Source organism: Patella vulgata, chromosome 5 (genome assembly GCF_932274485.2).
Source record: "Patella vulgata chromosome 5, xgPatVulg1.2, whole genome shotgun sequence".
In the NCBI taxonomy this organism is placed as follows: Eukaryota; Metazoa; Mollusca; class Gastropoda; family Patellidae; genus Patella; species Patella vulgata.
Window position 1 is genome coordinate 74,773,413 of NC_065883.2, and position 15,079 is coordinate 74,788,491.

The following is a 15,079-nucleotide window of genomic DNA, read 5'->3' on the forward strand; positions in this document are numbered from 1 at the left end:
AAGGATATTTCTGATGAAAGAACAAGAAGATTATTCTGGAAAATAACCAATATTGGAACTAGCGCCATGAAAAATAACCAGTCATTAGCGAAGGTAAGAAAACAACGAATCCTGTCCAGGCACAATCATATTCCTGACTGTATTTCGTTTCAGTTCATTTATCCCACGCTACGCTGCTGTACTAAGTCATATCTTTGGTATGAAATAAGTTTGTCGAATGTTTAAGGCCAGGGCATTGACATTTTCCTGGAACGATTTCGTTTAATTTGATTCATCCAACCCGACACTGGTGTGCTAAGTTGTCTTTTTTGTCTAAAACTAGTTGATGGAACTACTGGACGCAACCAACTCATCTATCAAATATATTGCTACATTTTGGTTCTTCACTTTTCTGTTTAATAACATATTTAGTACTTACTTTTGTTAAGCAGTAATTGATTGGTTGTTAAAAAAGTATAATAACGAATAGCAAAATTCATTTAATCTAGCAGTAGAAAGGGAACCCAAGAATTGTGAATGTGTGGTAGCCCAGTACACTAGAGCTTATGTCCTGGGAGCCATCTTGCTGACATTAAGTGTCAAAGCAATCTGATTAAAACACAGATCCTATTTCGTTTCGTTTTTTATAGTTCAAAATTTCGTTTTGCTTGTCTTGGCTACTAGGATCTGGAAGAGTTGTTATATTACCGGCGTTCTAGTTGAAGTGAGAGATTAGCCAATGAAACCGTCTGTTACGGCGAGTTCTTGGCGTTTGATGCACGGAATTGTGGGTAAACCACTATCAACGTCAACACTGATTGGTTAATCAATGTCTGACGTCATAGGGCCCTAAGCCGCTCGTACGACCACTGACACGACCTTCCAGTACAACTAGTCAGATCTTTATGTAGTGTAGGCCATTGGAGATCTGTATTTATGTCAGATTGGTGTTAAATTTTACTTCACTGTATAACTATATTTATTTTGACATGTTATTCAGATGCAGCAACTACAATCGCAGATGGAAGGTATTTATGGTGCTGCCACTGTTTGTGTTGAGGAAGGGAAATGTGTTCCACTTGAGCCAGGTAAATGTTTCAAACCTTTGTGTCTTACGACACCCAATAACGTAAATCTTTGAGATTCGTTAAAATCATCATCGGTTCAGCCCTTTTATCACAAGAGGCATGATCTGCCAGGAGTCGCCAAGATTGACATTCAACACACCGTACCTCCATTGGGACAGGGCCTTTATTCGTTGGTGGTGAGCATGGAAAATAAATAATTTTGTAAAGTAAATCTCTTGACATTGTCGGTTTATAGTTGTTTTATAGCACAACTTATGCCCCCGTCAGACTGGGAGGACGTCCTTAATGCGCTGCTGCGACCGGCTAACTCGAGAAAATGTCCCAAAAAATTATAAACTTGAAAAAGAAAAACGTTCTCACAGCTTTCCAGGTCAGATCATAGAAACTTGGGAGTTTGTTTTGAATATGCTTCAAACAAACGTCGTGACTCGGCGATCATTTTCGACGATGGAGACCACTGCACAATATTTGGAATCTTGGCGAGCTCTGATCTTGACGTAGCTGCGCAATAAGGGTACCACCCCAGTTTAACGGACAACTGATATCTTGTGCTGCCTTAGGTATTATATTGTGATTGTATTTTTATTTATTGATAGATGTGTCACGTATGATGACCATTTTTTATTTATTGATAGATGTGTCACGTGTGATGGCTATTTGTTTTTTTTATTGATAGGCGTGTCACGTGTGATGGCCATTTTTTATTTATTGATAGATGTGTCACGTATGATGGCCTTTTTAAAATTTATTGATAGGCCTGTCACGTATGATGGCTATTTTTTATTTATTGATAGATGTGTCACGTGTGATGGCCATTTGTTATTTATTGATAGATGTATCACGTGTGATGGCCATTTGTTATTTATTGATAGATGTATCACGTGTGATGGCCTTTTTTAATTTATTGATAGGCGTGTCACGTATGATTGACATTATTTTTTTATTGATTGGCGTGTCACGTATGATGGCTATTTTTTTATTTATTGACAGATATGTCACGTGTGATGGCTATTTTGTATTTATTGATTGGCGTGTCACGTATGATGGCCATTTTTATTTATTGGCGTGTCACGTGTGATAGCTATTTGTTATTTATTGATAGATGTTACACGTATGATGGCTACAGAAAGAGATTACAATAAACTACAACGTATCTGGTTTGGTTGGAGAGAAAAGACTGGTCGATTGATGAAAGACTCATATGAACAGTTTGTTAATCTTAGTAATACCGGTGTAGAAGCTTTAGGTAGGTATTTAAAATATCAGTTTCACCTTTGTTTACATTACATAATATGGCCGCTGTAGTAAAATGGTAAGGACACTGGGTGTAGGCCAACATGCAAGATATGTCAAGTTGTTCGTATACGGTCCGTGTACACATTGCATGCACCCAACAGAAACCTTGGTGATTGGAATTCGAAGTTGAATTGGCTGCATTAATGCTGCCAGAGCCAAATTAGTCCCCTGGCATTGAGCATTTGCCCGACCTAGTACTCGGGGTGCTGACTAGTATACTGGTGCCTGGTCGTTCAGATGGTGCAAAAAACCGAGGTCCACTCATGTAATGTACACATTGACGTACACCTGATAGAACCCTTGAATGTTGGACTTCATTGAAAAGTAGGTCGAAATGTCGTTATACCGAGCGAAACTGGCCTTTGCAGCATTGTACACGTGACCGTAAACGTTACACTCTCCTTTTCATGCATTCGTATAGTCGCCTGATAACACCTCTTGTAGCTCTAAAACATATTGGTAATTTAATGCTATTAGGGTACGTTCGTTTCGATCATCTGTAAAAAATTTATATTCGATATTGTGTTAGGTAATTTCTCCACGGCAGGTATGTCTATTTCTTAGGCTTGTGCATGTAAAGCATCTCTTGATGTCCGGGAGACACGGTGGCTAAGTGGGTAAGACGCTGGCTCGCTAGCCTGGAGGTCACGTGTTCGATCCCTGCATTGGCAGAGAAAGTTCATGGGGATTTTCCTTATCAGTGGTGCAGGTCGGAGGACAGCTGTTAAAGCGTTCGGATAGGACGAAAAACCGAGGTACCCGTGTACACATTGGCGTGCACGTAAAAGATCTCTCATTAGCCCAGTATAGGTGCAGAACAGTAGGACGTTAAACCCCGTTTCATTTCATTTCCCTTGATGTTCCATTAACGAGATACAAAGTTTGTATTAGAACAAAGAATCTGTGGCAATGTTTAAACATGTTCCTGTTATATGTTGTTTCCTGTAGGTTATCAAGATACAGGCGAATACTGGAGATCAGCTTATGAATCATCAACATTTGAAGAAGATCTGAAGGGTTTATTAAAACAGTTACATCCCTTGTACGAACAGTTACATACATATGTTAGATCTAAACTAAAGACCATCTACCCTGTTAATAAATTCCCTTCAACTGGTCACATACCAGCTCATATCCTAGGTAAGTTACCATAGCAACAGTCCTGTTCATTTTCTTTACCTTATTCTGTCTTAATGGGGAATTATGGTTTCTCGCTATGATATTTCAAAAATAGATAATTCAAAATGAATATTATTGATAATTTCATTTAAATTACTTTATTTTGACTAAAGTTGTCAATGGTTGTAGTTTTGACAGGATGTGTCCATTGACCGTAACCAGCGCACTGGTCATTCGAGTCTTAGCCTCCATTTTCCATTTTTAGATTAAATCATTAAATGGCCGAACCATTCTAATCTATTTAAAATGGGAGCTATCCGATGGCATTGAGAGTTGATTATGATCTTTTCATGTTAATAAATGTCTAATTGATAATAGGTATACCTGCAATAGGTAGCTCTTACATAATGCCTGTTAAGTATCGCCATAAGTAACGGGAATGTGTGTGCAGTTCGGTGTCCACGTGAAAGAATCTTTGACAGTTTAAATTCGACAAGAGCGGGCGGTCACACACTACTGGCGTAACCGTAATAAAGATAAATGTCCTCGACTAGACTTTAAACCCCGTTCAATTCGGGGGTTTGCAGCTACATTTCAAATGTTATGTGGTCGTCATAAAAAATCTGAGTTTGCTGTCGTTATGGGTCTGTAAGGTTCAACCTAATGTTCCGGTTTTTTTCTTCAAAAGTTGGCACCACTTTCCAGTTTGGGAAATATCTCATGTGGCTAGTCTTCTTGCGTTTAGTGGGAGCCATGGTGGCTGAGTGAGTTAGACGGTGGTTCGCTAGCTTGGATGTCCTGTGTTCGATCCCTGCCATGGGCGAGAAAGTTCATCGAGATTTTCCGGCGTGGTTCGCCCTTGTCAGGACGGAGGACCTGACCACAGACAACGTATCGTCGTTCGTGTGGGACGAAAAACCGAGGTCCCGTGTACACATTGGCGTGCACGTAAAATATCCCTCGGCAGTTGGAATTCGATGTAAGAATAGTCCATAGTGCCGCTGTCCGGGTACAATTTCCCTCATAGCACACTGTATGGCGTATGCTCGTCTTCATTAACCCATTCAGAGCAGAACAGTAGGACGTTAAACTCCATTTCATTTCATTTCTTGCGTTTGGTCGATTGTACGGCATTCGTCAATTTAATCGATATTTATTGTAATTATGACGTATTTTTATAGGAAATATGTGGGCTCAACAGTGGAATAATATTTATGATTTACTGCAACCATACAAAAACAGAAGTAGCGTTGACGTCACACCAGCTATGAAAGAACAGGTAAGTGACCACAAACAGGTAAATCTGTGTAACTATAGCTTCTATATATAGAATCCCCGGCTGTACGTGACAAGGAGTAGGGTCGCCTGTCCAAACTCGGATGTTTTCTCCTGGTCCTCCGGTTTCGTCCCACTGCTAAAGACCCTACGCGCAAGCGAATAATTGAAATCAAATTGAACCATATGTGAGTCCCGAAATGACCTAGTTTGTGTCGCGAGGACGATAAAAACTAATAAAAAAGGGAAAAAACCCTACTATATATATTGTCCTAAAATAGATCATTTTTACCCTTAATTGATTGCGTTGTTTTATCCAGCGCACAACGAAGAAATGTGAAGCATATTAAAACAGGGGCCGTTTGCGCTTCCGCCCCGTTTTTATTTCTGGATCATTTCTCATAAACCAGTCAAGATATCCATATGAAACGGTGTACACATCAACCTAATGATTTATACCATTTGCTGATTAGACATTTGTGTAATTCGATTTTGATATGTTCATGACTGTATCTTATTGGTTGTGCACTATTTTCATCCCAAGGCCAGTCGAATTTGATTGTTTTATATTAAAGCGACCGGTACCATATTCCCTGTTTTTGGATTTAAATCTATATTTGATCTGTTATCTTTGCTATTACAGAATTATACAGTATTACGAATGTTCCAAACAGCAGAACACTTCTTTACAAGTTTAGGACTCAGAAAGATGCCAGCCTCATTCTGGACTGACTCCATGTTAGAAAAACCTAAAGATGGACGTAATGTCGTCTGCCATGCTTCCGCCTGGGACTTCTATAATGCTAAAGATTTCAGGTAATCAAACTAATCAACGACTCAAGATTTGAAACGGGTCTGAATCAATTATGCCTGGATATTGGTTGTTATCTAATAGCTGATCCAAATATACTGAAAAATATTTTTGACAAGCGGTTGACCCGGTCTAGCACAGGTATAGCCATGAGCCGGAAGTGGAATAGCCCCGAAACCGGAAGTGGTAGGTCATCGCCTATGTTACTCCCCAGTCCGTGATAGACCTGTACATCACATTTTAGTCTCGGGACAGCACTAGCGTAGGCGCCAACCCTGAACAGACAGACACACGACAGTCACAAATATAAGTATAGATGAGACATTGTGTAAGATTCAGACATTAGAGAAGGGAATGCTGAAAGTATGATAGGGCCCTTAAAGCAGAACCTTGGCGTTTGTTTTGAACATGTTCCTCAACGCTAAATGCCACTTAAAGATTACGTAGACTTATTGCTAATTTATGAGTACGGTAATTTATGAGCACCGTAATTTCATGGGGCGAAACTCCTTAATACGGAACTAATAATGAATCATAAACGACAAAGTTGTTGTTTATTGCAATTTGAAGTATTCGTTCAATTATGCAGAGGGTCAATATATTATGAGCTTTATTGTTTATGCTTAAAACTACATTATGCAAGAACTAAATCTGCCTATTGCAAGTCTTTCTTTAGGCCTGAAATGTTACAGTATATAAATTATTAATTAGACATTAATTAACTTATCCAGACCATATTCAACGCTCGATGCCATAGCTAGCCTGCGATATTTAGTGGATTGGAATACATTTTTTAAAAATAATTAAATCAATAAATGGATAATCGAGTTTTTTTTTTATCGTACCGACTTTAGTAATAACGAGCGAGGCTAGTCTAAAATTCATAAACTAAAACTCGGTTCAGAATAGACCAATTTGACTGAATTTTCAGCATATTCTATTTACATTATCTATTCTTTTAAGTAGTATAGCGAGAACGTATCATTTCATCCCCCCTGTCCGTCCGCCCGATCACATTTGTTTGTGAACCCTCTATATGTCACATTTTCTATCCGATTTTGACGAAGCTTGAAATATAATATATGTTTATATCCAGGATACCCAGGCGATCTAAGCTCCTTTCGATATTGCATGCATCGGACCATAACTTCATGGATTATGGCCCCTGACTATACGAATATTCACGTTTGTAACATTTGGACACGCTAGAGGTCCAAATTATTATCCGATTTTGACGAAACTTAAAACATATATCTATATTCCAAGGATCTCGCTTCCTGTCGATAAATGCGCGTATCGAACCGTAACTTCCTGGATTATGGCCTCTGATTGTACGAAAAATCGTGTTTTTAGCTTGTGAACCCTCTAGAGATCACAATTATTATTTATGTGAATTTATTTGCAGGATAAAGATGTGTACCGATATAAACATGGAAGATCTAGTAACGATACATCATGAGATGGGACATATACAATATTTCTTACAATATGATAATCTACCACAACCATTCAGAGACGGTTCTAATCCAGGTCAGTAGATATAATCAGAGTTTCGCAGTTCTAACCAGTCCAACTGTTCATATTCCACAGTTCTAACCAGTCCAACTGTTGACATGCCGCAGTTCTAACCAGTCCAACTGTTCATATTCCACAGTTCTAACCAGTCCAACTGTTGACATGCCGCAGTTCTCACCAGTCCAACTGTTGATATTCCGTGGTCTTATAATCTGTTGTGGGGGCGTTCTCCTGTTGTCATCAGTGTAACTTTCGACTTGGCTTCATCATATTCCTCGTGGTATTATAATCTGGTGTGTGTGTGTGGTGGGGGGGGGGCCCTCTCCAGCTCTAACCGGTCCGACTTTCGACTCGGCTCTATAATCTGTTGTGGAGTCCGTCTTGCAGCTCTTACCGGTCCGACTTTCGGCTCGGCTTTATCATATTCCTCGTGGTCATATAATCTGTTGTGGAGGCCACCCTGCAGCTCTCATCGATCCGACTTTCGGCTCGGCCTTATCATATTCCTAGCGGTCTTATTAAGTTTTGTGGAGGCTGTGGAGGCTGCCTGGCAGCTCTCGCCATTCCGGCTTCGGCGTTAACTTTCAAGATGTTTAACGAAAAATTAGAATTTATAAAAAAAAAATATATTTTTAATGACTAATAGAAATAACAAATGAGAACACCCCACTTAAATACTGTTTTTTTTATCTACCTCTAATCAGTTGAGCACTGTTTAATTAATCAATGAATATAATATATGTTGTTTACTGTTTTCTACAGGATTTCACGAGGCTGTAGGTGATACTCTAGCCCTATCTGTTTCAACACCTAAACATCTGAGAAAGATCGGTCTTATGAAAGATGATTCAGACAGTGAACGTGAGTATTCTTCAAGATATAAACATGATCATAATGTAAACAATTTAATGTGACGTTGGGGGGGGGGGGGGGGCGCAACTGTCTTAATAGAAAAATAAAAGTAGGATTTTAGAGTATGTTGATTTTTTTTTGTCAAATAAGATGTTTCTTTACGCTTGTTGTACATACTTTGTGACTACTTTTTGTGTCTCAACATCTACTTGAGACTTTGTTGAAAATCCGGAGGGCCTGACAAGGACAGCTGTCTAGTCGATTGGGTGGGACGGAAAACAGAGGTCCCGTGTACACATTGGTGTGCACGTAAAAGATCCTTTGTAGTTGGATTTCGATATAAGAGTAGGCCGTAGCGCCGCTGTCCGGGCCAAATTTCCCTTATAGCACACTGTATGGTGTATGCCTGTCTTCGTTAGCCCAGTCGGAGCAGAACAGTAGGACGTTAAACCCCATTTCATTTCGTTATTGAAAATCAGAATGTATCGACCGTTTAGGAATAGTTTTGTCAAGTAACTGAACATGGCCAGAACATCGCCTTAGACAAATAAAGTAATGATTATCCTGCTGGTTTTTCCATACAGGGCAGTCTATTCATCATGAATATTCTTTGTGTCGGGGGGGGGGGGGAATAGGTTAGCATGTGCACGCTGTATCGTAAGGTCTGTCATTGAGTCAGCTGCCGTGGTTTCGATTCCCCGGTTGTATGTGACAAGGAGTAGGGTCGCCTGTTCAACCTCGTGGGTTTTCTCCGGGTCCTCCGGTTTCCTCCCACTTCTAAAGACCGCTACGCGCAAGCGAATTATCGAAATAAACTTGAACCATATGTTAGTCCCGAATTGACCTAGTTAGTGTCGAGAGGACGTTAAACCCTTTTTGTTCTTTAAAATGATATTTGTGAAACCTATATTTTTAGTTGATGCTATCAATTTCCTGATGAAGATGGCTTTAGAGAAGATCGCCTTCTTACCATTCGGTTATTTGATAGATCAATGGAGATGGAGTGTTTTTAGTGGAGAAACACCGAAAGATAAATATAATGAAAAATGGTGGAATTTAAGGTAACAAACGGAAATACTGAGGTTAAGGTATAGACGCCTATAACTACCATTCGTAATTTTTACTTTTCGGCCCTTCAAAACACTAAAGTCGAAGAGTTGAGGCGACAGCACGCTATACAAGCCAAAATCGACTCGAAAATAGGAAATGAAGAATTAATACACTTCGATAATAGCGCCCCTCGTTTTTTCCTAATTTCTTATTTTCGACTTGCATTTTGACTTGTGTTTTCAAGGGGTGAAAAGTAGATATTATGGAAGGTAGTTATAGGCTTCCATATTAAGGCTATGCAGGACACGGGGACGTATTTTCACTCTCGCGTTCAATTTCAGTTTTCGTCTTTGGACAACAACTATGATCCCAGTTTAGGCTACCTTCGTATTCAAGTGTCGTATAACTATCACATCGGTATCAAATTCCCATTAATCACAGTATTAAAAGAATAATCCTAAATAAATAAAAGGTGGTGATTAACTAAAATCACTAACCTTTAATATCAATTCGCTCATAAAAAGGTGAAGGCAGTAATTGACAGTTGACGTCCGTGTATAGGGCCAGTACTAAACTACATAAATTCAAGGTAGTAGCTGACAGTTGTCATCCATGTGTAAGGCAGGTACTAAACTACATAAGTTAAAGGGCCAAGCTCGGTTATATTTTGGAGAATAAAACTGCTTAATTTTGTGTTAAAAGTCCTTAAAATCCTCTACCGTAGGGTCGAACAACTGACTCAATATAAGTGATAGTGATACATTTTCCAACAACTTAAACTCGCCATACATCTAGGGTAGGGTACCGGAATCTGCCGAGGTTTGCCGAGTGAAATCAGTAATTGTTCTTCCATAAGTATATATATGTTATAGTTTATTGCTCTATCCAGTTAGTTACTAAATTCCTCTAAAGGATTATCAATTCTAGTCATTAGAAATGGCATTTAACCAGATTAAATTCACAAGTACTGTAAACTCTTTATCTTTTCAGATGTAAATAGCAGAGTATATTTATAAGTACTGTAAACTATTAATTTATCTTTTCAGATGTAAATATCAGGGTATATTTCCACCTGGTACTAGATCTGAGATAGATTTCGATCCAGGTGCTAAATACCATATACCTGATAACACACCATATATAAGGTAAGTAATAGCACACCATACATAAGTAATAACACACCATACATAAGGAATAGCACACCATATATAAGTAATAGCACACCATATTTATACGCAATAACACACCTTATATAAGTTATAGCACAACCAACGTATTTCAATTATTGTTGTCTTTTATATTTTTTCAGATATTTTGTGAGTTTTGTGATACAGTTCCAGTTTCATCAAGCTTTATGTAAAGCAGCCAATCAGACAGGACCATTACACACATGTGATATATATCAATCTAAAGATGCTGGCAAATTACTCGGGTAAGATTATAGTATGTGTAGTGCCTGTGACGTCACCAGCCAATCAACCGGATTAAGGTTGTAATTGAAAATTTGAAAACCGTTTTTGGCTTTCGGATACTTAAAACTTAATAGCTGAATTAATTTTAATCAGATTGGTTTGAACTTGCCGTAAAATGGCTACAGTAACCATTGGCTGTAAGTACATGCAACTAAGATTTTTCACGTTACGTGGTCTTTAACATCAATAGATAACAGCTTATTAATGGCATCATGCAGCGGTCTTGATCTAGCTAAGATCATACTTTACTGAAATATCAGAGTCAAAAGGTCTAGAAGCAAAATGTCCCCCATAACACACTACATGGTGCATGATCGTCTTCATTAGCCCAGTCGGTGCCGTCCTTTTATCTTTACACAAGTTGATTTAAGCTTGCATTGAATAGCGTCATTCTCTTTTTTTTTTTTTTTAAATACTGTGATTTATTTCAGTGATATGCTAAGACTTGGAGCCTCGAAACCATGGCCGGAAGCCATGGAGAAAATAACAGGCCAGAGGAAAATGGATGTCGGTCCTCTGGTTGAGTATTTTCAACCACTAATGAAGTGGTTAGAAAAGGAAAACAAACACGAAAGACCCGGATGGAGTGAAGCTTGCCCCGGTACATCCGATTTTCCAGTTATAGATAAAAGGAATAATGTTCGTATACCCACCGCAGCAGCTGCCTTGGTTAAATCATTACATATTATAACATTAATCTGTTTAATCGTATCAGTTATGATATAACGTTAATGTACTTGTATTCATTAATTCATTCATAATCACGTGAATGTGTTTTGGTTATAACTTTTAAATTCAGATCAGGGAAATTAATGAGGTAAAAAATTAAATTACAGCTAGATAGTTATTAGTTATTTGACATTAAATGAAATAAGAAAGATGTCATATTCTCCGTATCTCCACTAACCCCAGGGTTAATCTGGGGGGTGGGGGAACACGTTTTCAGGTTTTCCGCCCTTGATGGTTGTGCTATTTTTATCGATCAAAGGAAGTTGGCAAAGGGAAGTAACTCTCACCGGATAAGGTTGGGCGTTAGCCTAAATGAGAGAAGTCCAAATTATTCTAAATGCGTATATTAACAACAAATTATATAATATTATATGAATCAAGACCGGGCGTTTATGCAGTTTTTTGATTGGTTGCTAGACTATAGCTACAATCAAGGCCAGGGCAGTGGATAGTGGAGTAAAGGAATGAGTACTCTGGGAATACCGAGGATGTGGTCTGGTATGCGACGGTTCTTTCGGTGAAAGGGTCCTAGTTGGTATAGATGTTGGATATAGTGGGTATATACCATTCCTCTATCATCACGTGATGGCTTACCCATCGGATTCAATGAAGAAATATGTTTTCCCAGCAATAACTAGGATGTCCTAATCTCATTCTGATTAAAACACAGATCCTATTTCCTTTCGTTTTTTATAGTTCAATATTGGGTTTTACTTGTCTATACTACGCTAGGGTCTATAAAAATTGTTATATAACCTGCGTTTTGGTTGATGTGGGGGATTAGCCAAAAAAACGGTCTGTTCCAGCGACTTTTTGGTGTTGGATGCACGGAACTGTGGGTATCCTATTCAAAACATCAGATGTCTGACGTCATAGATTCAAAAGCCGCCGTATGACCCCTGACGCGACCCCCAACAACAACTGGTCAGATATTAATGTAGTTGACCCATCGAAAGTATAAAAAAAAACGAAACGAAATATAGATCTGTATTTTAACCAGATTGTCTTAATCTCATTATAATTTGTCCTATTTCTTGTTCGGATAGCGACTCTAAATGGTAGTTATATAAATACAGGAGATCTATCGCCATTTTGAACTAGTGTTTTTAAACCTGTCGACATTTTTAACCAATGTTATTATTAATGTATTTTTGCCGCTATACTGACAATTATGAACAGGATAGCCATTTCATTATAATTAATTGCGTATCAAATTTTGTAAAATATTTTTAATATATCAAATTTTATATCTTATATATATATTGTTGATGGAAAATGATTATTTTATACTGATATTGATGATATAAAGTGATATTTTTTATAAATGGGTCTTATTTTTTTTACAATTTTTTTAACCTTTTCTCCCATTTCAGTGTTTCTAAACAACCGTACAAGACGATTTATAACACGAGACATTCTAGTCTCTATCATTCCGACAAATATTCTACTAATATTAGCCTGGATTGTTATCAACATTTGAGAATAAGTAGCTAGATTATCCCGTCTTTTACATTATCGTGAAAGACATCTAAAGGAAGTTACTAGCCCTTATACAAGATGTCGAAGCCCATGAAATTAATTAAAGAATTGCCTTTTCAGAAAAATCTATTTGCATTGCCTCTTCAGTATCCAACACTCTTATTTTATTTTTTTTATTGTAATGTTTTTCTTTTCAAGGACCATTTTATCTATGTTTTTTATTAATCCTAATTCCTCGTCACTGTGAGAGAAAGAGAGAAATGTGGTTTAACGTCCACTCGACACAAACTAGGTCATTTCGGGACTAACATATGGTTTAATTTTATTTACATAATTCGCTTGCGCGTAGGGGTCTTTAGCAGTGGGAAAAAACGGAGGCCCCGGAGAAAACCCACGAGGTTGGACAGGCGACCCTACTTCTTGCCACGTACAACCGGGGATTCGAAACCACGCCAGTCGGCTCAATGACAGACTTTAAAATACAGCACGCTAACCAATCAGCCATCCACCCCCCCCCCCCCGTCACTTTAGCTAAAAGGTTACATTGCTTATGCGTAACCGGGATTTTTTTTTTTATGTTTATGGTATCCAGCAAATTTGGCCAAATGTTGACAACCGACCCAGACTCTCCCCGTACGTTGAAGACTAAGAGGTTCTTTGGGTGACCGCAACTAGAGAAATTATGACGCGTTATAGGGACCGATTTGTATCAGGCATCCTTTATTTATTCGTTTTTGTCATCGCGGGTAAAAGAAGGCGGGCATGTCGAATCCGAACGACTAAACGCTGTTCTTTCCGAGGCATTCAATCATAAACCACACGAAATGAAATGAAATGGGGTTTAACGTCCTGCTGTTTTGCTCCGAGCTGTGCTCATGAAGACGGGCATACGCCATACAGTGTGCTATGAGGGAAATTTTGCCCGGACAGCGGCACTGCGGCCTACTCTTATATCGAATTTCAACTGTCAAGAGATCCTTCACGTATACGCCAATTTGTACACGGGACCCCTGTTTTTCATCAGGCCCTCCATCCTGCATCACTGACAAGGGGGGCACAACACAGGAAAATCTGGACGACCTTTCTCGTTCAATGAAGGGATCGAACACCCTACCTCCAGGCTAGCGAGCCAGCGTCTTACCCACTTAGCCACTGTAACCCCCCTACACCACACGAACCCAAGACATCCATATTAGCATCCATACTGAGCAACCACACCCTCGAGGCTTTTAGGGTAATATCTTATTATACATATAGAGTAGCATCGTCGTTTGGATTTCAAATGTTACCAAAGAGAAAATGAAGAGAATATATTGGATGTTGTTATCAAACATGACTTAGCGCTCAGAAACTTTAACTCTGTCATTACAACAACTCCACAACATGAGTAATAGTCAGTCATTAGATCCGATAAACTAATTAGTTATTACTCGTCTCGTTGCTGTTTGTCTTCAGGTCGTACCTCTTAGAATAAAGCCCAAAGCTCCGCCAATTCAATTGCGACCCGAAACTTGGCATGATTTACGGACTAATGTGACATTTCCAAGATGGCGATGATGACGTCATGCTCGGTTCCTGGTCCAAGTACTTGAAATCGCCCACAAGGCTGGTCTAATCGTAGCCCCCTCCCCTTTAATCAGAGAGTTTTGAGAAGTATTAATTGCAATTCTTTACACGCTGCATTCTGTGGTGTGGGGTGGGTTGAGAGATTGGATGGCCGAATGGTTAGCACGTGCGTGCTGTATCCTATTGTCCGTTATTGAGTGAGCTGGCGTGGTATCGATTCCTCGGTTGTACTTGACAACGGGTAGGATCGCTTGTCCAGCCTCGTGGGTTTTCTCCGGGTCCTCCGGTTTCCTCCCACTGCTAAAGACCCCTACGCGCAAGTAAATTACTGAAATAAAAATGAACCATGTGTTAGTCCCGACGAACAATGGCTAGATTATGCTCCCCACGCACGCTTAATAGGGCCCTGAATTGTACACATTGTAAATATGAAAGTACAATGTACAAAGATACGCAAGAAATTACGAAACGGACGTTAAACCCCATTTCTCTCTTTCTCTCTCTCCATTCTAATTTGAAATCCCCACAAGGGCCAGACATGTGTATATTACAAAATAATTAGCTTTCTTCGTAATTTGATAAATAAATTCAAAGATACATGTAAATTGTTTTTGATATTGGGGTTTTCTGTTTATACTATTTGATGGTATTCTTTTGCCCAATAGTAAATATTAAAGTGCAAACATTATCAGAAACTACTTAGATTATACAATTTCCGATCTGTCCCTTGTGCATTAATACTTGAATTATAATATTTTAAAAAATGTACATGCAAATATGATATAATATTATACAAAGAAACGATAAACCCGAGATATTATAAATTAAAATTTAATTATTAAAATATA